The sequence below is a fragment of the Cervus elaphus genome, chromosome 25, assembly GCF_910594005.1.
Source record: "Cervus elaphus chromosome 25, mCerEla1.1, whole genome shotgun sequence".
Classification (NCBI taxonomy): Eukaryota; Metazoa; Chordata; class Mammalia; order Artiodactyla; family Cervidae; genus Cervus; species Cervus elaphus.
The window spans coordinates 7,239,562-7,260,448 of record NC_057839.1 but is presented as its reverse complement, the minus strand read 5'-3'; the positions used below and the strand labels follow the sequence as shown (position 1 = coordinate 7,260,448).

The following is a 20,887-nucleotide window of genomic DNA, read 5'->3' as shown; positions in this document are numbered from 1 at the left end:
TTGGTCAGTTGAGATTTTGGGTCACAGTCAGACAGTGCCTCTCTCAGCAAAGCTGTATCCCTTCCACCTACTTGCAGACTGGCTCGCCCTTGTCTGAGATCATCTCTCTCTTTTAGGATTTTGTTAAAAATGGCAAGAAGCAGTCAGTATGGATGACTATTCTGGAATTTTCCTACTGTTTCTTCTGTCTCTATAACCTCAGTTGGCATGAAGTGTTATGGTAGAGCAGACAAGTTGACCAGATGTTAGCCACTGCATAAAAAGTCATCTGCTTCAGTCACTAACGATCAGGTCCTTCGTCTCCTGAGTTTCACGTTCTGTTACTGTCATTACCCCACTCCTGGTGACAATATTTAAAAAAGAATCAGGCAGGACTTTCAGATGTGTGCAGCAGAGATTGAATGCATCTTCTTAAGCAGAAAAGGAGATTAACTAAAGGATACTTGGAAATTTAGAATTGTCGCAAGGGGGAAGAATTGGGGTCAAGGCTAAGTTGCCAGAAATAATGTCCTCAAAGTTCTGGGGAATCAATATGATGAGAAAACTGTTGCCACTGGGATGACCAAGCGGTGAGTGCTATAGCATGCATTGCTGTCAGGATTTCAAATTCAGTGTAGCTAATGCTTCTACCAGCACTGCTGCTCTTACCATGCCAGTAATGTGACTTTTCAACCATCAGGCAACCAGAGGCCTCTGCTGCTACCTTTACCAGAAAAGTGTGTTTTGAACAACCTTCTCTGCCTAGGTTGGCTACTTTATATTCAAAGTCTGCATAAATACTTTTTATTGGTGGCACAGAGAATACAGGCCTGTGACTAGGTACAAAGAGGCTAGAGAAGCAAGTTTTCTGAATTCTCCTGTAGGAAGACTTCGTAAGGATGAAGAGTCTAAAAACATATTGGGATATTGTGATTCATAATAAGAAATATGTTTTTGATCTTCCCCCCCATTTCTGGCACAGAGCTCCTAAAACCCTTGAAATTTCCTAAAGGAGAAACTGGAAAGGCGCCTTTTGTTATGTTAATGAGTGACTTGTGGAAAGGCCCTAAAGGCAGTTTGATCCCTGAGTGGGAAGATCCCCCAGATGAGGAAATGGTAACCCACTCCAGTATTCTTGCCTGGAGAATTCAGTGGACAGAGGAGCCTGCCAGTCTACAGTCCATGGAGCCGGACATGACTGAGCACGTGGCATTTAGGTCAGTAGGGATGGAGGCAGGTTGCCCAGGGGAACCAACCAGGAGATTAAAGGGTTAGAACTTTCCCATCCACTGAGCTCCAAAGAATAGAGGGCCTGAAGATTCAGTTCCATTACCAAATGGCCAATGATTTACAAACCTATATAATTTAATCAAATTCCTATATAATGAACCCTCCATAAAAACTCTACAGAATGGTTTGGAGAGCTTCTAGGTCGGTAAATTTGTGGAGATGCTGGAAGAGTGATGCACTCAGAGAGGCTATGGAAGGACAGTGCCCTTCCCACATACACACTGTGTCCTATACATTTCTTCCATCTGACTGTTAGTGAGTTGTATCCTGTAATAATAAACTGGTAAATGCAAGTGAATGTTCCTTTGAGTTTTGTGAACCACTCTAGCCAATCATTGGAACCTGAGGAGGGCATCATGGGAAACTCCGATTTACAGCCAGTTAATCAGAAACACAGTTAATAGCCTGGACTTGAAAATGGCATCAGAACTGGGGCCATTTCGTAGGACTGAGCCCTTCATTTGTGGGATCTGATGCTCTCACCAAATTTATAGTGTCAGGATTGAATGTAGTTAATTGCTTGGTGGCATGGAAAAAAAACATACATACATATCAAGGATGCTCACCAGTTACTGGGCCTCCAGACATGGCAACAGCGTTCATTCATTCACAGATTCAGAATGGTTTCCTCAAGAGTTTCAGGGTCTTCCTTTATGGTGACCAGATGGCTGAGAAGCTCCAAAATCCCACTGTTTCAAATTCAAGCCCAGTGGGGAAAATCAAGAATTTTTTTTTTCTCACAACCTTTTGAGGTTCACTTTGATTGAACAGGCTAGGTCAAGTGCCCATTTCTGAGTTAGTTCCAGTGTCCAAAAGCATGGTCTGCTTTGATGGGCCAGGAATGCATCATGTGCTCCATGCCTGAAACAGAGATTCTCATCCAGACATCACGATCTAATGAAGGAGGTTATATATTTTCCCTCAGAATATTGGGAAATGGAGAATAGGTTCTTAAAAGCAAGCAAACCAAAAAGTTCCTATCTTCTATCCTATATAAAGGGAGGAGCATTTTGAACAAGTCATCTAACACTTCTGTACATCTTTTGTCTGTTTTGTTTACATATTTATATCAGTATAAAGTCATGGATTCCTATCTTGCTCCATAGGTTATAATCTGTTACTATCATTATTTGTTTTGATGTTTAAATTGTCCCAGATTTGACCAATAAGAACTCCTTTGACTACATTTTGTATCCCTTTGATGTGCTGCCGTCTTTCTCTGAGTATTCTGTCACTTTCACTGGTAACAGATATTCCAGGCATGTCTCATACTTTCCCTGGCCCAGCCTTGGAATCAGTAATCATTGGGTCTGGGATTTGATTTTACCTTACTTTCAAGTAATAACAGCTTGTTTCTCTTTCATGGATACTGGCAGAGTACATGAGACGCCTGAGTCAGAGACAAAGGACTTTATTACTCATGACACAGGAAGTAACATGAGCATCAGCATAGTTGAATCTGTTTTCCTGCCCCCAAGTCCAGCTGAAGCAACGTGAAATGGCCCGGATAGATGCATGGCATTTGCATTACAGCTGAAGAACACTGAGCTTGGGAAATCCACTGCTTTTATAGCAAGTACTAAGCAAGACTTCTCTTCACCCTGGAGGTAGACATTATTCCTTCTGGAGATTGTTCACTGCAAACACAACTCTGAGATGGGCCTGGAAAGGAGTGGTCAGGTCAGATCCTTTCATTCTTAGCATAGCAAGTTAAGAATATCCAGCGATGCTCAGGCCTATAGTAAATTATGTCTTTGAACAGCCATTTCTGCACAGACCTTTTAATGGCAAGTGGTGTTTAGAAACCAAGATCTGCTTGCTGGGTGTGCTCATTGTCTTGAGCTATTTTTACTCTTAGGTGCTCTTGGAAGACAGAGTTGGGGATATATGTGCATACATACACACATTTATGCTTAATTATCTATCTCTCATCTGCCTATCTAATCATCTGTCATCTATCTATCTACCTTTCTTTCTCCATAAGTTACACTGATATCTCTAATCCAATACCACAGATTGATTCCAGATTTCTGCCTTTCCGTATTTGTGATGTTCTTCTCTGGTAATGAGAAATGTAAGGTATTTCACTTTAGCTTATTTCCTCCATGCTCCGGCAGTCTCGTCACTGCCACTGCTACTCTCCCTCCAGTCAAGTGGGCGACCTCCTGATCGCTCTGGCTCTAACCTGGTGTGCTGGGGTGTGTCTCCCCTCCCCTGCCCCTCTGGTCAGGCTCCGATGCCCCGTGCTGGCCCACTGCCCCTGCCACTGCTTCTGAGGACATTCTCCTCCACTCTGAACCCCATGCCAGGCTGCTCCCACTTCTCACCTGCCTGGTGAGACAGCCTGTGCCAGGCCACCCTCCTACACGCTTCAACCTGCTGGGCAGGCCCACTGCTGCCGCCACCACTCTGCATAGACACCTCTCACCTCACTCGGATTCTGGAACTCCCCACTCTCACCTTCTGAAGATGCCTACCTTGTTCAGCTGCAGCCAGTGGCTTCTAGACAGAATTCATCAAGGACAGAGGAACCAGTGGCCATTTTTAATGGCTGCAAAACACTATGTTTGTGGCTGTGATCTAGTGTGCTTAACCACCTCCCTATAGTACTAAAAAGAGGCTATCTGTATTTTTTCTAAATGCCATTGCAGGAATCGAACTATGAACATAAATTTTTGCTCATCTTTCTCTGCACCTCCCTGATGATTTTATTAGGACAGATTCCTAGAAGGGGAATGGTTCCTGGGTCATAGGGGAGGACTATTTATGCAGCTCCTGGTCTTTATAGCATAGCTTCAATGTTCATCTTACAATTCATACACTCTTGAATAAATAAGCAACCATGACTCTGTCCCAGAGACTGCCTAGGATTTTCTACAGATGATAGTTGTTTCACAGCTTGATGACATCACCTCCTTTTTTTACACCAAGATTGATGTGGGAAATTCTGTATAAATACTCTGCATCAACAAGGCATTGTGTCACCAGGCCTCTTAAAGATGGGCAGCTTGCTGCAATACGGCTGGCTTAGCTTGTGCGGGACAGGCGCCCATGATTTATAAGGTCCAAACATGAAGTCTTCAGGAAAGTTGGTGAAGTACTTTATAGGTCACCTGTATTTTTCCTACCATAGATGTTTTGACTCACGGGTTTCCTTTATGTCACTCTGTCCATAGTCTAGGTATTATTAAAATGGAATAAAGAGGTTACTGTACCAGAAACTGAGTAGCACACAGGAGGGAGTTTGTGATTCTAAATGAGAAAAGAAAGAAATAACAGGTGAGAGAATTAATTAGGACAAACATTGGCAGCCAGGCAACCAAGCATTCGTTGCATGAGGGCCACTGGCCTAGCTTTGTGCTGGGAGCTGTTAGGAAGTTCACTTGTTCATTCACTCAATAAACACTGACCAGTCACTGACTCCATCCAGACCATGTCCTAGATTCTGGGGACATAAGAGAAAAGACATCATCCCCACTCTAAAGGGACTTTCAGTCTAGAAAAGGAGAAGCACAATCAATAATGTAATATCTGCTGGATCTTTTTCTTCTCATTTATTTTTTGTGGTTGATTTCTAGTTTCATGCCATTGTGATCAGAAAAGATGCTTGAAATTATTTCTATACTCTTAAATCGATTGAGACTTGCCTTGTGTCCTAGTATATGGTCCATTTTAGAGCTTGTTCCATGTGCACTTGTCTTCTGGAGCTTCCAATCCAGCTCAGGGAAGGTTCTGTGAAGGTTCTGAACAAGATTCTTGAAATAGAAAAAAATGTGTTGGTGAAGTGGCTGAGACGGGCAAAGTTTTCTCAGACAGAGGAATCTGCATTACCCAAAGCACATGATCCTGTCAGCTTGTCAGCAAAGGTTCAGTGTGTATGTTCGACAGGTCCAGCACTGCCCTAGGAACTAAGAGGAGTAAGTTTCATACTCCATATTTTAGCAGGGAAGGTTGTGAGAGGATCATCTGCATAAGATTATTGAATGACTTCTGCATGTAGGGTAAATTCCACGTGTCTCCCCTGAGTACACAAGGCTTGTTTGGGTCGCATTTGCTGTGTGACAAATAGACACAAACTCTCAGTGGTGTACCACAGTAAGCATTGATCGGTCTTGCTCATGCATCTGTGGGTTGGCTGGGATGTGGCAGGTGTTGCCTGGGCCCAGCTGGGCTTGACTCCAGGCTGTGTGTTGAGTCCCAGGCCTGTTCCATATGTCTCTGCCTTCTTAGATCACCTATTGCTTAGAGCATATTCTTGATATGGTGACAGGCCAGGGTAGAAGGGGGGCAGTCCTAATCTTGGAAGCACACGTCTTGCCTTGGCCCTCTTCGTATCTGCTAGCATCCACAGGTCAAAGCAAGTCACATGGCTAAACCCAAAGTGTAGGGACAGGAATGCGCACTCTGAGGGCCACAGCAGAAGTAGGGTTTATAATGTATCCTCTGCAGTCTGGCCCCTGCAGACCTCCTCCTCCCACCGCTTCCTCTCTCGGCACCTCTGCTGCAGCCACCCCAGACCTTCTGAGTCTCCTGGGCCTGCCTTGATTTTTCACCCATGGTATCTGTGAGCCTAGAATGCTCTTCTTTGCCTGTCCACCAGGTCGAGTCCATCTCTTCCTTTCTGAATGAGCAAGGCTTGGCTGTCAAGATCAAGGGTGTTCTTACTTTTCTTTCTTTTCCTCTCCATCCCTGTGAGTGGTAAGGATGCTTTGGGGCCTCACTTGGTGCCTGGTTCTCTCTCATGCTTTCTCTCTTTTTCTCCCTCCCTCCATCTTCCCTCTCTTTCTTCTATTTATTCTCAGTATACATTGATATGATGATTTTATTTTATCTTAAGATTTTTTGATGTGGAAATTTTTTGAGGTCTTCATTGAATTTGTTACAATATTGCTTCTGTTATGTACATATATTTAGTCCATGAGACATGTGGGGTCTTAGCTCCCTGAGAAGGGATTGAAACCCTCACCTTCTGCATTGGAAGGCAAAGTCTTAACCACTGGACTGCCAGGGAAGTCCCCAGTATGATGATTTTAATATTAAGATTTGGCGTAGGGCAAGACACCTATCGTGTGGGCCAGGGTGGCTGGGTATGGTTCATCTGGTGACAAGGACAGTCTCTCAGGAAGTTACCTGCCCACCCTCCTACCCACCTCAGAGTTGGCATTAGGTGGGCTTGCTGCTCTGGGGGTCCTCATCCATCAGCTGTGGACTCTGAGGCCTTGGGTGGTACTTTGCAGCCTGGCTGGGTTTCCAGGACAGCCTGGGCCTAGGGATGGTAAGAGGCCCACATCCTGCCGATCAGGAGGTTCCAGGAGATTTCCGCTGCTGGTGCTCCGGAGCTAGCATCCCCAAGGGAGAGACGATGTGTGTGAGAAAGTTTCATACATGTTCCTACGAAAGGCGCTTCCTGTGCGCCTGGCTGACACCATGAGAGAAGTTAACCTTCTGCAGGAGGACTAGCTTAACCACCCTTTGGTGGGATTGGTTCAGAGCTGGTGTATGCAGAGTTTTCTTGAACTTCTAGAATACGAAAATAAGAGCCCTGAAGATCCACGGGTCTTGGATAACTTTCTACAAGTCCTAATTAAAGTCAGAAATAAACACAATGATGTGGCTCCTACACATGATGTGGCCCAAGGAGTGATTGAGTACAAGAAGTTTGGGGTTGATCCATTCATTAGCAGTAACACCCAGTATTTTCTGGACTGATTTTATACCAACCGCATCTCTTTCACATGCTTATTAACCAGCACACACTTCTGTTTGGCGGTGACACCAATCCTGCACGTCCGAAACACATCAGAAATATTGATCCCACTTGCAGCATCACTGACGTTGTGAAAGATCTGTGTGAAACTGCCAAGATGCTTTGTGAACAGTATTATCTGGTACCTCCAGAACTGGAAGTTGAAGAATTCAGTGCCAAAGCTCCAAACAAACCTATTCAGGTAGTTTATGTGCCCTCACACCTCTTTCTCATGCTCTTTGAGTTGTTCAAGAATTCAATGAGAGCAACAGTCAAACTGTATGAAGATAGAAAAGAGGGTACCAACTGTTAAAACCCTGGTTACTCTGGTAAAGACTTATCCACTAAGATAAGTGACCTAGGTGGTGGGTTCCACTCCGAAAAATAGATCGCCTTTTTCACTACATGTATTCAACTACTCTGAGACCTAGCCTGGAGCTTACCCGAGCCACCCCATTGGCTGGATTTGGTTATGGCTTGCCAATTTCTCGTCTGTATGCTAGATATTTTCAAGGAGATCTAAAGCTCTATTCTATGGAAGGCATGGTTACTGATGCTGTCGTTTATTTCAAGGCCCTTTCGAGTGAAGCACTTGAGAGACTTCAGGCGTTTAACGAGTCCGCAAGGCGCCCTTACAAGAGCACAGATGAAGCTGACGATTGGCGCAACCCCAGCCGTGAGCCCAGGGACGCTTCCAAATACAAGGCAAAACAGGACAAGATGAAGGCTGACAGAACTTTGTAAAGAACTGAATGCTCCAGTCCTCTCCGTGAAGAAACGATGGCCTTCTGCAAGTCACCCAGAAAGAGCTCCTTTCCTCCACCAACTCTGAATGTGGTGCTATAGATCATCCAGTGCTTGAATGTGTATTTTTCTCCATATAAACTGGACCTTTTCCGCAGAAATTTCCTGTAGCTACTTCATAGCTTCCACTAAAGTAGTATCTTGAGTTATTTTTCATAGTACATTGCTGCGGTTTGGTTGGCGCCTGTCATAAGGGGACACAGAGCCTTTTTAGCGCCCGCGCCCTCATACTTGCATCTGCTTTATCATAGACTGTCTGCAGCCTCCCCAGATCTCTCACCTCCCTCCCCATTCCAGATACAGCCGATCTCTACTGCTGCTCTTTGTGACCAAATACCATGTTGGTCCCAAACCACCAACTAAGGCCTTGGGGTGTCTGGAAGTTGAAGACATCAACTGAGCACGTCTTGATATTCTGGTCCCAGGGCCCTTCCTCTCTCTTACACATCCCTCCTCACTCTCTGCTTTGGACTCTGGCCTTCTTCCTTCGGACCGGTTTCTCGTTGTGAGCTGTAGGTACTCTCATGTTAGATCTCCCTCTTAGGTGCATTGATTTCATTTTGAAATTCATTTGTATACATCCATTCTGCCGATTAAAGCATTCCAAAAATTGACAACAACAACAACAACAAGATTTGGAGTAGAGATCAGTGGCCTTACTTTGAGCTCAGATTTTGTCTAGAGTGCTCTGCCTTTTATAAGAGTCATCTGAGATACTGTTTCTGAAATGCTTCCTTGGTTTGTCTTCTGTTCTTGCTCCTTGGGTTTCCTCAGGGGGAGGGTGGTGATGGTGGTGGTAAAAGGAAGGATCCAGGCTTTCCTAGGGCCCCCCCTGGTGATACCATCAGATAGTTTCCAATTTACACCCTCCTCACCCCCCACCAACCTCAGACCCAGGGGAGGTTGCCCAGAGTGCCTTTCAACAGTTTTTAGTGAATGAATGAGTGAGTGAGAGAATGGCTGGATACATTTTCTTAAAGCAGCTTTCTGCTCATTGTCAGGGCCTTGGTGGAGTCTACCAGCCAGGCTTCCAAAGTCAGGAGGTTGAAGGAGCAGTGAGAAGACCCAGCCCTGCACATCTTAGTCAGCTTTTAAAGCTGCTTTCAGCAGCAGTCACAGAATGCAGTTCTGAGGGGCAGGCATGTTTGTAAGCAGACCCAGCTTTGGAGTAGGACCTTAGCTTTAAGCATCCTATTTGGAGAGTCTGTAGAAAATTATGGAGCTCTGGGGAACCAGCCTGGGGCCACTCATAGTCCAGTTAGGGCCTCTAATTCCCTTTAGAAAGAGCTTTTTTTTTTTTTTTTTTTTTAATAGAGCCTGGATACAGTTAACATGAGTGTTGAGCAGGTCAAGCATTTCCAGCCATTATGGATAGTAAGTAGAGAGATTCTACAAATGCAACAGTCAACCCAGTGCCCTAATAGGCTGCATTTTTGTTGGTCTAAATTGTGGCTTGTTCTTGCAATTTAGTAGAGGAGAAAACTGAGGCTAGGAGAGGTAAAGTGGTCTCCCCAAGGTTACACAGCTGGGGTATGGCAGAGGCAGGCACTGGGTCTTATTTGTGGCATGTGGGCTTTCCTCTTTTTGTGACTCACAGGCTCAGTACTTGCCCCAGGGGATGTGGGATCTTAGTTCCCTAACCAGGGATCAAAGTATTAGAAGGTGGATTCTTAACCACTGGACCACAAGAAAGTTCAAGGAAACTGAACTTATGAAGGCAGAGGTTGAAGGCTTTGACATTTACGTAGGATGTGGGGCAGGGTCAAAGACCAAGGTCAAGTCTGCAAATAATAACAGGTATTAGAAACTCATTTTAAGGTGGTGCCAGCCAGGGTTATATGTGTGAGCTTAGAATAGAAGAGGGTGATCCAGAACCTGGCTTGTTCAGCATTCTTCATCCCTAGGCTCCATGGACAAAAGTACTCTTTGATAAAAAGTTTGGAAACCAGTGATTCCAGGGAGTTGGGTGACCACAGCCTTTTTCAACTAAGACATTAGTCAATCAAGGAGCCGTGTTTATACTGGAGAAAGATGATCTTATCAGATTCACTCATCTACCTTCAGGAGAATGGAGAGCAGTGGACGTGCTGGAAGAATCAGAACTGATGTCTGTCTGGGCTGCTGCTGTTGTGTTATGCTCAGTCAGGTCCAGCTCTTCATGACCCTCTGGACTGTAGCCTGCCAGGCTCCTCTGTCCATGGGATTTTCCAGGCAAGAATACTGGAGAGGGTTGTCATTTCCTTCTCCAAGGGAATTTCCCAACCCAGGGATCAAACCCACATCTCTTGTGTCTCCTGCATTGGCAAGTGGATTCTTCACCATTATGCCACCTGGAAAGCCCTTATCTGGGGTAGGCAAAGCTTTTGATGGTGTCTGGCACATTTGCTGCTGTTAGCGTCCCAGCTTTCACTCCCCTTTGATCTTGTTTTTGCCAGTTTTCAACTGGGTGCTGTCCACACATATCTCTTGTACTTCAAGGGAAAGCAGCCCTAGTCCTCACTCCCAGAGGTGGACCCTGGCATGTGTTCACAGCTCAGTACCCTGGACTTTCTGATTGGCGAGTGTCCCAGGGGGGCATTTGCTAGGGCCTTCTGAGAAGGAAGCTTCTCCCCCACTTTTTGTTTGTTCTTTCACAGAGGCTCCCTTGAAGGAGCTCTCTTTTTTCAGTGGACTAGGATGTCCTTGCCACCACTACTAGCAGCCACCTTGTGGCCGAGAAGGGAGGAAACCTTGAGTGGAGGCAGCCTTGGGCAGAAGGCAGAGGGAAGAGATGGAAAGAAACAAGCTCCTTGGATTCACCACTGAGCTGCTAACTAAGTTTGCTGAAACTTATCCTGCCTCTGGACTTCTCAGTTTCAGGGGCCAATATGCTCTCTTAATTCATTAGTTTTGTGTTACTTGGGAATGAGCTGTTCCTAAGTGATTTAGAGAGCTACTGCTTCCACCATGTTCTTCTCCTTGGAAGCATTTCCAGACCATCTTGCAGCTGCAGCCTCTGAGTAACACCCCTGCAGTGGGCCCAGGGGAACACATGGGGGAGGTCATGGACCCCTGCGTGGCTGCCAAGGGCCAGCCTCTCCACCTTCCTCTGTCACGCTCTCCTGCCATGGTCCACGTGTCAGACGCACACAGCAAGCACGGGTGATGGCAGAATCTCAGAAACTGGGGTGGGAGAAGACACCTTCTCACATTTTTCTTTTGAATAAAATATTGTCTTGGGTTCTTTTCTTGAGACCTCTCCACCCGTTCTGGATGAGGTCAGCCATAAGACAGAAGCCCCGGGGGCTGTAAGAATTAAATATTCAGCTGAAGCTCAGCCTGGTCCTCTCCAGCTCTGACAAGCTCTGATCCCATGAAAGCCGATCCAGTTATGGTAAAGGGATTCCAAGACAATCCGCTGGCTCCAGGCACCTCATGGCTGCATGCTCCTCTGATCCATCAGAGAAGTCAATTAGGATTCCTACTTTACAGATGTGGGAACTGAGGCTCTTATAGCTTAAGACCACACAGAGACGGAGCTAGGATTTGAATTTGGCTCCTTCTGACACCAAAGTCTCCGTACTTTCCATTATACCACATGGTGTTCCCTTGCTTTGGGGCATTTTACTCCATAAAGACGGTCACCCTACTTTGGAAAAGGTCGGATGAAGTGACACACTGCTGCCCAGTGGGAATTTTTTTTGGAGCAGTTCTTCCAGGTTTTTTTTTTTTCTTCTTTTCATGAACTCACTCAGTTCAGCCAAGGGTGCTTCAAGAGACCAATTTCCAGCCTCTGTCCCCACTGAAACCTGGAAGAACGTGGACCAGCGCCACTAGCCTTGCTGGATAACTTTGGAAGCAGCAGAGCCCCGTTGGAGTTGGCCTGTCTCTAGTTCACCGTGTACAAGCGGTGGGATGTTTGTTGTTTCAGTGACCGCCGAGCAGAACCCATGAAGAGAGTGCGGAGCGCTCGGGGGCCGAGCAGCCTGAGAGGACAAGGGCGCGTGCACACCACAAACCAGCTTCAAAAATATCCACCACTCGGGAAAATCCCCAACCTGCCTTCATAAGCTCTCATGATTTATATATATATATATCTCCCTGAGGAAACCCTCTGTCCTGCAAGACAGTCTGAATTTTTATTGAGTGTTCCCTGTGTTTCCAGGAGGGCATTTTGAAGAGTGTAGGTAACTAAAAGAATTTGGAGAAGGAGAGGTGGCCTTACTTTGACCTTGAACTTTGTCTAGCATGCTCTGCATTTCGTAGTCACCTGGGATGCTGTTTCTCAAATGATTCCTCTGTTTCTCATCCGCTTCTGCTCCTTGGGTTCCCTCTGGGGGAGGGTGGTGGTAGTAAAGGCAGGATCCAAGCATTTTGGGGGCCCAGGTGGGGACACCATCAAAAATTCCCAATTCACCCCATCTCAACCTCAGGCCCAGGGCAGGTCGCCCAGAGTAGTTGTCAACAAGTTTTTGGTGGACGAATGAATACATAAATGAATGAGTGGATGGCTGGATGCATTTCCTTGATGCATCTTTCTGCTCAATGTCAGGGGCTCGGGTGAGCTTCGCAGCCATTCTTTATTTTGGATGGGATGATCCCTTGTGTAGTGCATCTACTCTTGCCTGCTTTAAGCTGCAAGACTTAACAAGTTCAATGATGTAGAGGGTCTCTGAATTTTTGCAAGTTTTCTTTCCCACAGTCTGGAGCTTATAGGTCCTGTCAAGGCCTCCAACATATGTGTCGCTTTTTGCTCATCCAGTTTGATTAACACGATATCACTGATATAATGATATCTGCCATGTCCATCATTGATAAGTGGGATGCTCTGCAGAGTCTCCAGGTCCCTTGGGACTGTTTTATGAAAAAGGATGAGAGAGTTAACATGGTCCTAGAGTAAGACTGTAAATTTCTACTGTTGACTGTTCCATGGGAATGCAGTCTGCTTTTGATACTCTTTCTTGATAGGGAGGGAACAGAATCCATTTACTGGAGCTGGGTTGTGTACTATGAATCAGAACTGTGTTAGTCGTCTCTAGCAAAGATACCATACCTGGGCCAGCAGCTATGGTAGCTACTGCTTGATTGAGTTTGGTCCACTGTCATCCTCTAGGGTCTGTCTGGTTTCTGTAGGAGTGGAGTCAGATTGGTAAATTAAATGGAGGCATTTTGGGGACCACCACACCTGCTCTTTTAGGTCATTAAGGGTGTCTCCTGAAAGACTCTGCTTGAGATGTAATATTGTTTGTGATTTAATATCTTGGCAAAGGGATGGGGGCAAATTTAGAGGATTTCTCCTCTAGGATGGCACCACACATCAAGGAATCAATGTGGGTATTCACCTAACTGCAATGAGTATCCATTCCGCTTAACACTTGAGGACCAGGAAGATGACCAGTAGGTGGGTTCACTGTCAACCTGACCTGTACTGAGCCTCCTCTGGTGACCTGGCTCCCTTCTGCCCCCCACTCTCACTGGGGACTATGATACGGCTGCAACTCCGATCTGGTGCCTCATGGTCTTTGAAATGTCTGGATATTTTACCAAGTTAAGGGCTACAGTTCCCTCTGGGGAATGGTTGGGGAATTCATTACTTCTGTGCTTGCTGCCATGTGCCTGGGTCCTTCCTCCTGAGGATGAGGACTCTCCTTTAGTTGACAGCTTTCAGGTCTGAATACTGGGCAATAGCTTGTGACTTTTTATTGATGTAGCTTCCCTTGGTTTCCTGATCAATCATCCTTAATTTCTTTTAAGTATACAGGGATCCATCTCTTTTGCCCCTGGGGCACTGGATTCTACTTTCTATTTGCCTGAGATCTCGGGGGCCGGCCCCCTTGGCTGCCACCACATCCTGCCACTCATTACTATGTTGCTCCAACCTGGCTTCGGCGGGTGCAGCACCACAACGTGGCCTTGATTACTTTGTAAACCACTTGCTCTCATGGAGCCCTGCAACAGCATCTCCTCCCATCAGCCCTGGCCCTGGGGAGAACAGCCACCCTGAACTTCAATGGTACTGTGCTCCCTAATGATACTGTAATCACCAGGACATTACTTCTTGCATCAGGAGGTGCATCCTCTAGGCTCACCCGCAGAAGAGGTTGGAGAACACGTCCAGCCCATGTTTCCAAGTCCTTTGGTCCCCTTTCCCATCATCTATGATGGCAGCTCCAGCATTTCTACTTTACTAAGAGTCAGCCATTCTAAAAGCAGTTGAGCAGCATGTTTAGCGCTTTCTCCTGGGATCCTTGCCAGGGCGTTAAATCCTGTTAAGGGCATGTGACCATATTGAGAAACTCTCCCCTTTTCAATTATATCCTGTCCCCTTCATCCAGTGTGTGATCCCTTCTTGCCCATGTTGGCTCCTTCAGAGTGCAGTCCCTTTCTACCGTTAGTAGGCACCTGTAGAGAGAGGGAAGCAGGACTGGATGGATGAAAGGATGAACTTTGATGTATGTGCAAAAGAGGATTCAGCTGATCCCTCTGGGGACTCTGAAGCTGAGATGACCCTTCAGAGGCAACCTGAATTGAGGCATGGGTGTTGGGCCTTGGCAGCCCTGAATCTACCAACCATTTAATGTGGGCTTCTGTGCAGAGGGGGTATAACTGGATGAGACAGTCTCCTTTAGCTGAATATGGTAAAGAAAACATTATTCTGAGATTTTTTTATAAGGCAAAGGAGATTTTCAAGACTATTGCAATAGGAGAGAGATCAGGCTTAGCTCTGAATATAAGAACAAATGAGGGTTTATAGCCCAGGAGAAGGTAAGGAGGTTAGTGGATGGAAAGTGACCAAGAGGAGACATCAAGGGTGAGAAGATTCTTGCTAAACTGGCCTAGAAGGATTCTTGCTAAAGCAGGCCAAAGACTTATATACACCAAAGTGAAGGATGAGGAATTTGAGCAGATATCAAGGGTGATCAGGTATTGAGTGCCAGGTTGGGGGTGGGGGGCAGATTCTTGCTAACTGATTTAGCAGGATTATTGCTAAGACTAGACTCGGCATGGATGTACATGGAGGCCCAAAGCTTAGGTCTAGTCTAGAGGGGGGGTTTAGGGGAGCTAACTAAAGTTTGGTCAAAAAGAGTCTTTGTCAAGGGAAACTCCCAGGATGTTCTCAGTTGTGAGCCATCAGCAAGTGTAGGAGTGAGTGCCTTAGTGTTGCAGACAGCATCAAATCTACCAATGTCTGATGCTGAGGTTCTCCTTACCTGTTGACTGGTTGTCAAGAAACATGCAGGGAGGCTGACCTGTTTTGAGGACAAGCGTCATTTTCTGGGCTTCACTTTTCCCTAATAAGTGCTACCTGAGTAGATCCAAGCAGAGGACTGTTAGGCTGAAGGGAGAGGAAATGGGGTTATTGGAATGATTGGAGCCAGACTAGAAACTTTTTACTTAAGCCAACTTCCTTTTACACTACTTGGGCTGTTCAAGTTAATGAATAAATTGAGTTGATTGATGTCTGAGCCTCTCCCCTGACTGGGCAGCCAAGATAATTGACCATCTGGAACAGGTCATGCCAGTGGAGGGTGTCTCTTGCCCAGTGCTCTGATGCAAAGAGCCAGAGGGGACAAATACGTCTGGGAGAGGGCTGAGGGTCAGGTAGAGGGGTACAAGTGGATCCCAAAGGGTCATTAAAGCAAATGGAACCTAATTTTTCTCTGGGGCTTTCCAGTTTCATGGTGCAAGTGCATTCAATTTTCATAGGCTTTTATTACAATCACACAGTGTAGGACATTGGGCTCCTCAATGTCTCCCTGCTTATTTCTGGGAATCCCCTGGGGTGTCTTGTGTGAACACACAAGCAGTTCTTTTAGATGATTCTTTTGATCCTTTAGTAATATTTGTTGTCCCAAAATCCTACTCGAGCAGGTGCATGGCCAGCATCAGTGCCACTGATCACCTCTGTGTGCTCAAGATGTCTGCATGATGACCTAGCATCTTGTGAGCTCCCATAGCCAAAGACCTTCAAGGGACCAATCCAGTCAATGTTCCTTGGGGATTCACGCTGTGTTTGGGCCAGGATGCATTCCAGGCAGAGTGCAGAGGGTATGTTCTGAGAATAAAAGGTTTCTTACTGTTTTGAGAGGGTCATAGGGAGCCAGGCTCTCTTCCTCTCCCAGCAAACCTCGTGAGGATATGATAGCTTTGCCTGTTGCTGACAGTCTTCTCATAGACACAGGAGAGCCAGACTGGGGATGAAGTTGACACTGTGGATGGTAGATGGAAAGACTGAAAGACCCCAAGTTCTTGATGATATGTTGAGTCACTGAATCAAGTGAACTTGAAATACCCACCCCACACCCTCCACAACACTTACTCTTATTTGTTCTTGTTATTCAGTTGTTGAGTCTGAGTCTTTGCAACCTCATGGACTGCAGCTTGCCAGGCTCCTCTGTCCTTCACTATCTCCTGGATTTGCTCGAACTCACATCCATTGAGTTGGTGATGCTATCTAACCAACTCATTCTGTCGTTTCCTTCTCCTTCTGCTTTAATCTCTCCCAGCATCAGGGTCTTTTCCAATGAGTTGGTTCTTCACATCAGGTGGCCAAAGTATTGGAGCCATCTCAGGTTTAGCATCAGTCCTTCCAGTGAATACTCAGAGTTGATTTCCTTTCAAATTGACTGGTTGGATCACCTTGCAGTCCCGGGGGCTCTCAAGAGTCTTCTCCAGCACCACAATTCGAAAGCATCAATTCTTCAGTGCTCAGCCTTCTTTATGGTCCAACTCACATCCATACATAACTACTGGAAAAACCACAGCCTTGACTGTAGAGACCTTGGATGTCTCTGCTTTTTAGTACACTGTCTAGGTTTGTCATAACTTACCTTCCAAGGAGCAGGCTCTTATATGAACTGATAAAATGACTATCTCAAGCTGATTTGAATTGGGTTTTCTTTCATTTGCTCTCTGAAGCATTTGACATATATACCTAGCTCTTTTTGACTCTGTCTTTAGCTTCTCTCTTGAAAGGAAACAGATGCAAACCCCTGAGCCTTGATTCTTTGCTGTTTACAAAAACCTCCTCTCTCTTGCAGCTATTGACGCAGTTGACCCTGTGGTCACACTAGCACACTCAGTCCCAGCTCAGTCTCCCAACTAGGACTCCCCAAATAAGGAGAACCTAGGGCAGAAAGTGGGAGCCAGATATGGCACCAATGACTGGAAAGTCAAGGGGGTGGAGAACAGGTGTTCGAAACAAAAAATTCTAGAATCAGACCTTGGGTTTCAAATCCCAACTTCACCACTGTGAGACCATGGGAAAAGGCATTTCATTTCTCTGTGCCTCAATTTTAAATTGAGTTTGATCACAGCAGTTATCTTGAAATTTGGTGAGGATTATGTAGGATAATGTATCCAAAGTGCTTAGAACAGGGCTTGGTGTATGGTCAGTGCTTAATACACCTTACCCATCATTGGCTATTCTAATGGGTAAGCTGGTGTGATCTGGGTGTGCAGCAAGCAAGGAAGATGTATAATATGCCCCAGGCAGCTGGGATAAGTATCTGGGTGGAGTCTGCTTAAAAGGCCAGAGAAGGAATGGACAGTTGGGTTCCTCTTCAGTGAAATTCTTTGCTGGCTTCATCTTACTTCACACATGAAATCCAAACAGCTCAGTGGTGGTGATGGGTGGGGCAGGAGGAGAGGGTAAGTTGTTGGTTGGCATTTCTAAGAATATACCCTTCATTCTTCTGTGTGAGGAATTATTCTGGATTTGAGTGTTCTGAGGGCTTCAGAAGGTGGCTCACCACAGCTTTAAATTTTTTCCTTTCATCTTCACTGGCCCCTGTTGCATCTTTATTGGGTTTATAAATTCTTTTTTCCCCATTTCTTTTAAAAATCACTGTTTATTTGTAGAGCCACTAGTTCTAAAACTTGTGCAATATCTTAAATGTCATTTTTGCCCTGGTCTGCTCATAATGCATGAGCTAGTGCCTTACATAATGAACTTTGAAAGTAATGATTCCCAGCAACATTTAGCATGGGCAGTCCTTACATAACGTGGAAAGCGTACAACTCCCATCATCAAGCTGATCTAGTCTTTTACAGTTGAGAAGGTAGGGGCCACTGATAGATCTTGCCAACAGGACTGATTAATTCAAATAGTTCAAATGAGTCTGCCAAGGGCCTTAAGGTGACCTGATACAACTGAGTCTGCTGGTCAGTGTGGGGAATTAACGAGCCAGATTCAGTCCTCAACTGGGTCATCTCACTGAGACGACCGTCTTTGTTTATTTTCTCTTTCCACCGTATTGGCCAATGGAGTTGGATTAATTGGCCTGTTGTTTTGGCATCGGGTACAGACACAGTTACAGTCAAATCATGGGCCAATTCAGTGGGGAAAACATCTGTCAAGCTTGTTGTTCCTCTAGCTGATCTGGAAGCCCTGTGGAGAGACAACTGTAGTGAAGATCAGATGAGAAATGTACGCCCAAGGAATGGTGGTTAGATGCACTGTTTCCCTTTTTACACACTGTGTCATGTTTGTGGCCTGACACCCACTCTTCCTGCATGACGCCTCAATTTTGCTAATCCATTCCTGATGACTGACTGGTTGGTTACATGGTTGATAGGAGAGGCCTTGCTGAGGGTTGGGAAGTGCTCTAGAATCAGAGGGATGTTGGCTTGTACCTTGGCTCCTCTGCTCATTACTTGTGTGACCTTTGCAGCCAGTTTCCCTTCTAAGCCTCAGTCGCTTCATCTGTAACGTGGGAGCAACAGCAGCCCTGGAGGTCATTGTCACGAGGTGTGAGGACCACCTAAACCTCCTGGTTTGCCCATGGTTGAAGGAGTTCCTGAGATGTAGGGCTTTTTGTTTTTTTATTAAAAAAAATTTTGGCGTGTGCTGGGTCTTCGTTGCTTTGTGGGGGCTCTCTCTAGTTACTCTGAGCAGGGGCTACTTTTTGCTGCAGTGTGTTGCCTTCTTACTGCAGGGACCTCTCTTGTTGCAGAGCATGGGCTCTAGGTGCGCGGGCTTCAGTAGTTGCAGCTCATGGGCTCTGGAGGATGGGCTCAGTAGCTGTGGCCCATGGACTTAGTTGCTCTGTGGCATGTGGGATCTTCCTGGACCAGGGATCGAACCCGTGTTCCCTGCACTGGCAGGCAGATTCTTGACTACTGGATCACTAGGGAAGTACCAGGACTTTCACTTTGAAACCTGGGACATTCTTGGCAAAACCATGTGCTGGTCTGGTCAGCTAGGCGGTGAGGACTAAATGGGACAGGGCCTGCAGGTATTTAAAACATGTGAAAAATATTCCCTAAAGGCTGAATATATTATTTTATGTTGAGTTTTTGACCAAGTACCTGTTGACTGGGGCTAGTAAAAGAGAGGTGTTCCTTTCTCCAAGACACCACGAGTTCCCCTAGCATAGGACAGGCCACTCTCCTCTCCCACATGTGGCACGTTTCCCTCAATTCTTTATCCACGTGAGATGGAGTTGACAGGCACATCAGTCAATCAAACAAACAGTCAATCAAAGAAGGGTCTGACTTCTCATCATGGTCCAGAACCCACTGGCCTTAGAGCCGGAAGCCTGCATTCCGTGTCTTGCCCCGTTACCGGTTAGTTACGTGTCCTGGACAGCAGGACTCTCCTTCTGTGAGTCTGTTTCTTAAAGGGAGAGAACGATACAGCTGCCTTCCAGGGCTCTCATGACCCTTGTACGAAATCATGCGTGTGGAACGGCTTTCTGAGCTGCAAGTTGTTGCTCAGATACGAGGGGTTTTATGAGGGCCTAATTCGGCAGCATTCACTTAGCCTCAGGAAAGAAGTAGCAACAGAGTCTTGGATTTGGCACTTCAGGCCCCAAATTCAACAGTTTGCCACACTTCCACTGGGTGTCCTCAGGGCACTGGGCCCCAGCTACATGATGAATGAACTAGTTTTGCCCTCAGGGAGCTCAAGTTCTATAAATTGGTAAGTTCAAGGTCATGTGTTGAACTAGGAGAGGAGCTGGGTCTGGGCTTTGCAGGAAACCCAAAGAGATGGAACTCTGGTCTGGGTCCAACAGAGCCCCTGAAGAGAGAGGCCGACAGCCTGGCCTGAGAGGTCACAGAAGGATGAGATGATGGAACTCAGGAGTGAAGGAAGTGGGTTCCAAGCAGAGGGAAGAGCTGGAGCCAATGCGGGGATAAGGAGCTGCAGAGCATGTGCAGGGAACTCTGAGCGTTTCTGTCGTGGGATGTCCCTTCTGAAATAAGAGCATGACAGAAACTAAGGGGGATGGGGCCCAGCCGGGGTGGACCCTCCCGTTAGTGTTAGTATGGACTCTTTGTTGTAAGAGGCAAGAAAGAGGGTTTGTTGAAGGATTCTGGGGACTTGAGGGAAGAGGTAAAGGAAAATCAGACTCGACAATTCCTGGTCTCTTTCTCTCTCGCTCTCCCTACCTCAGTTATATGCTTCCCCACCACCGGGAGCCAACATAAAAAGGAACATGGTCAGCAGCAGCCCAGAGTCACATTCTTCCAAGTCTTTCCCCCAAATCCAAGACTCTTCCCTCCCGCCTCCAGTAGAAAAATCCCAGGAGAGGGCTCTGACTGACTGTGCTCCGGCCACGTGCTGTGCTCTGGACCGGTCACTGAAGCCAAGCCCACAGGACACTGGGACTGGACGTGCAGTTGTGTGCTCACCTTTAATGTTCACTCTGCTCCAGATGGAAACAGGACAAAGAGGTGTTGAGCAAGCAATGGTAAAAACTGCAATTCGTCTCTGTTATTTGCAGATTTCATATTTACAAATTTACTTACTCAAAATTTATTTGCAACCTCAAAATTAATACTCACAGTGCTTCTGTGACATTTATGGACATGTAGAGAGCAATGACGGAGAAGGCAATGGCACCCCACTCCAGTACTCTTGCCTGGAAAATCCCATGGACAGAGGAGCCTGGTAGGCTGCAGTCCATGGGGTTGCTAAGAGTCGGACATGACTGAGCAGCTTCACTTTCACTTTTCACTTTCACGCATTGGAGAAGGAAATGGCAACCCACTCCAGTGTTCTTGCCTGGAGAATCCCAGGGACTGGGGAGCCTGGTGGGCTGCCATCTATGGGGTCGCACAGAGTCAGACACGACTGAAGTGACG

At 46.3% G+C, this 20,887-nt stretch overlaps 1 protein-coding gene and 1 pseudogene across 1 annotated transcript in view; both read left to right on the top strand.

The window, feature by feature from the left end:
* Window positions 1-20,887, top strand: part of FBXW11 (F-box and WD repeat domain containing 11) — a 213,949-nt gene that overhangs the window by 153,768 nt on the left and 39,294 nt on the right. The gene's annotated exons all lie outside the window — the stretch shown is intronic.
* On the top strand, window positions 6,643-8,183 carry LOC122683834 (annotated as a pseudogene).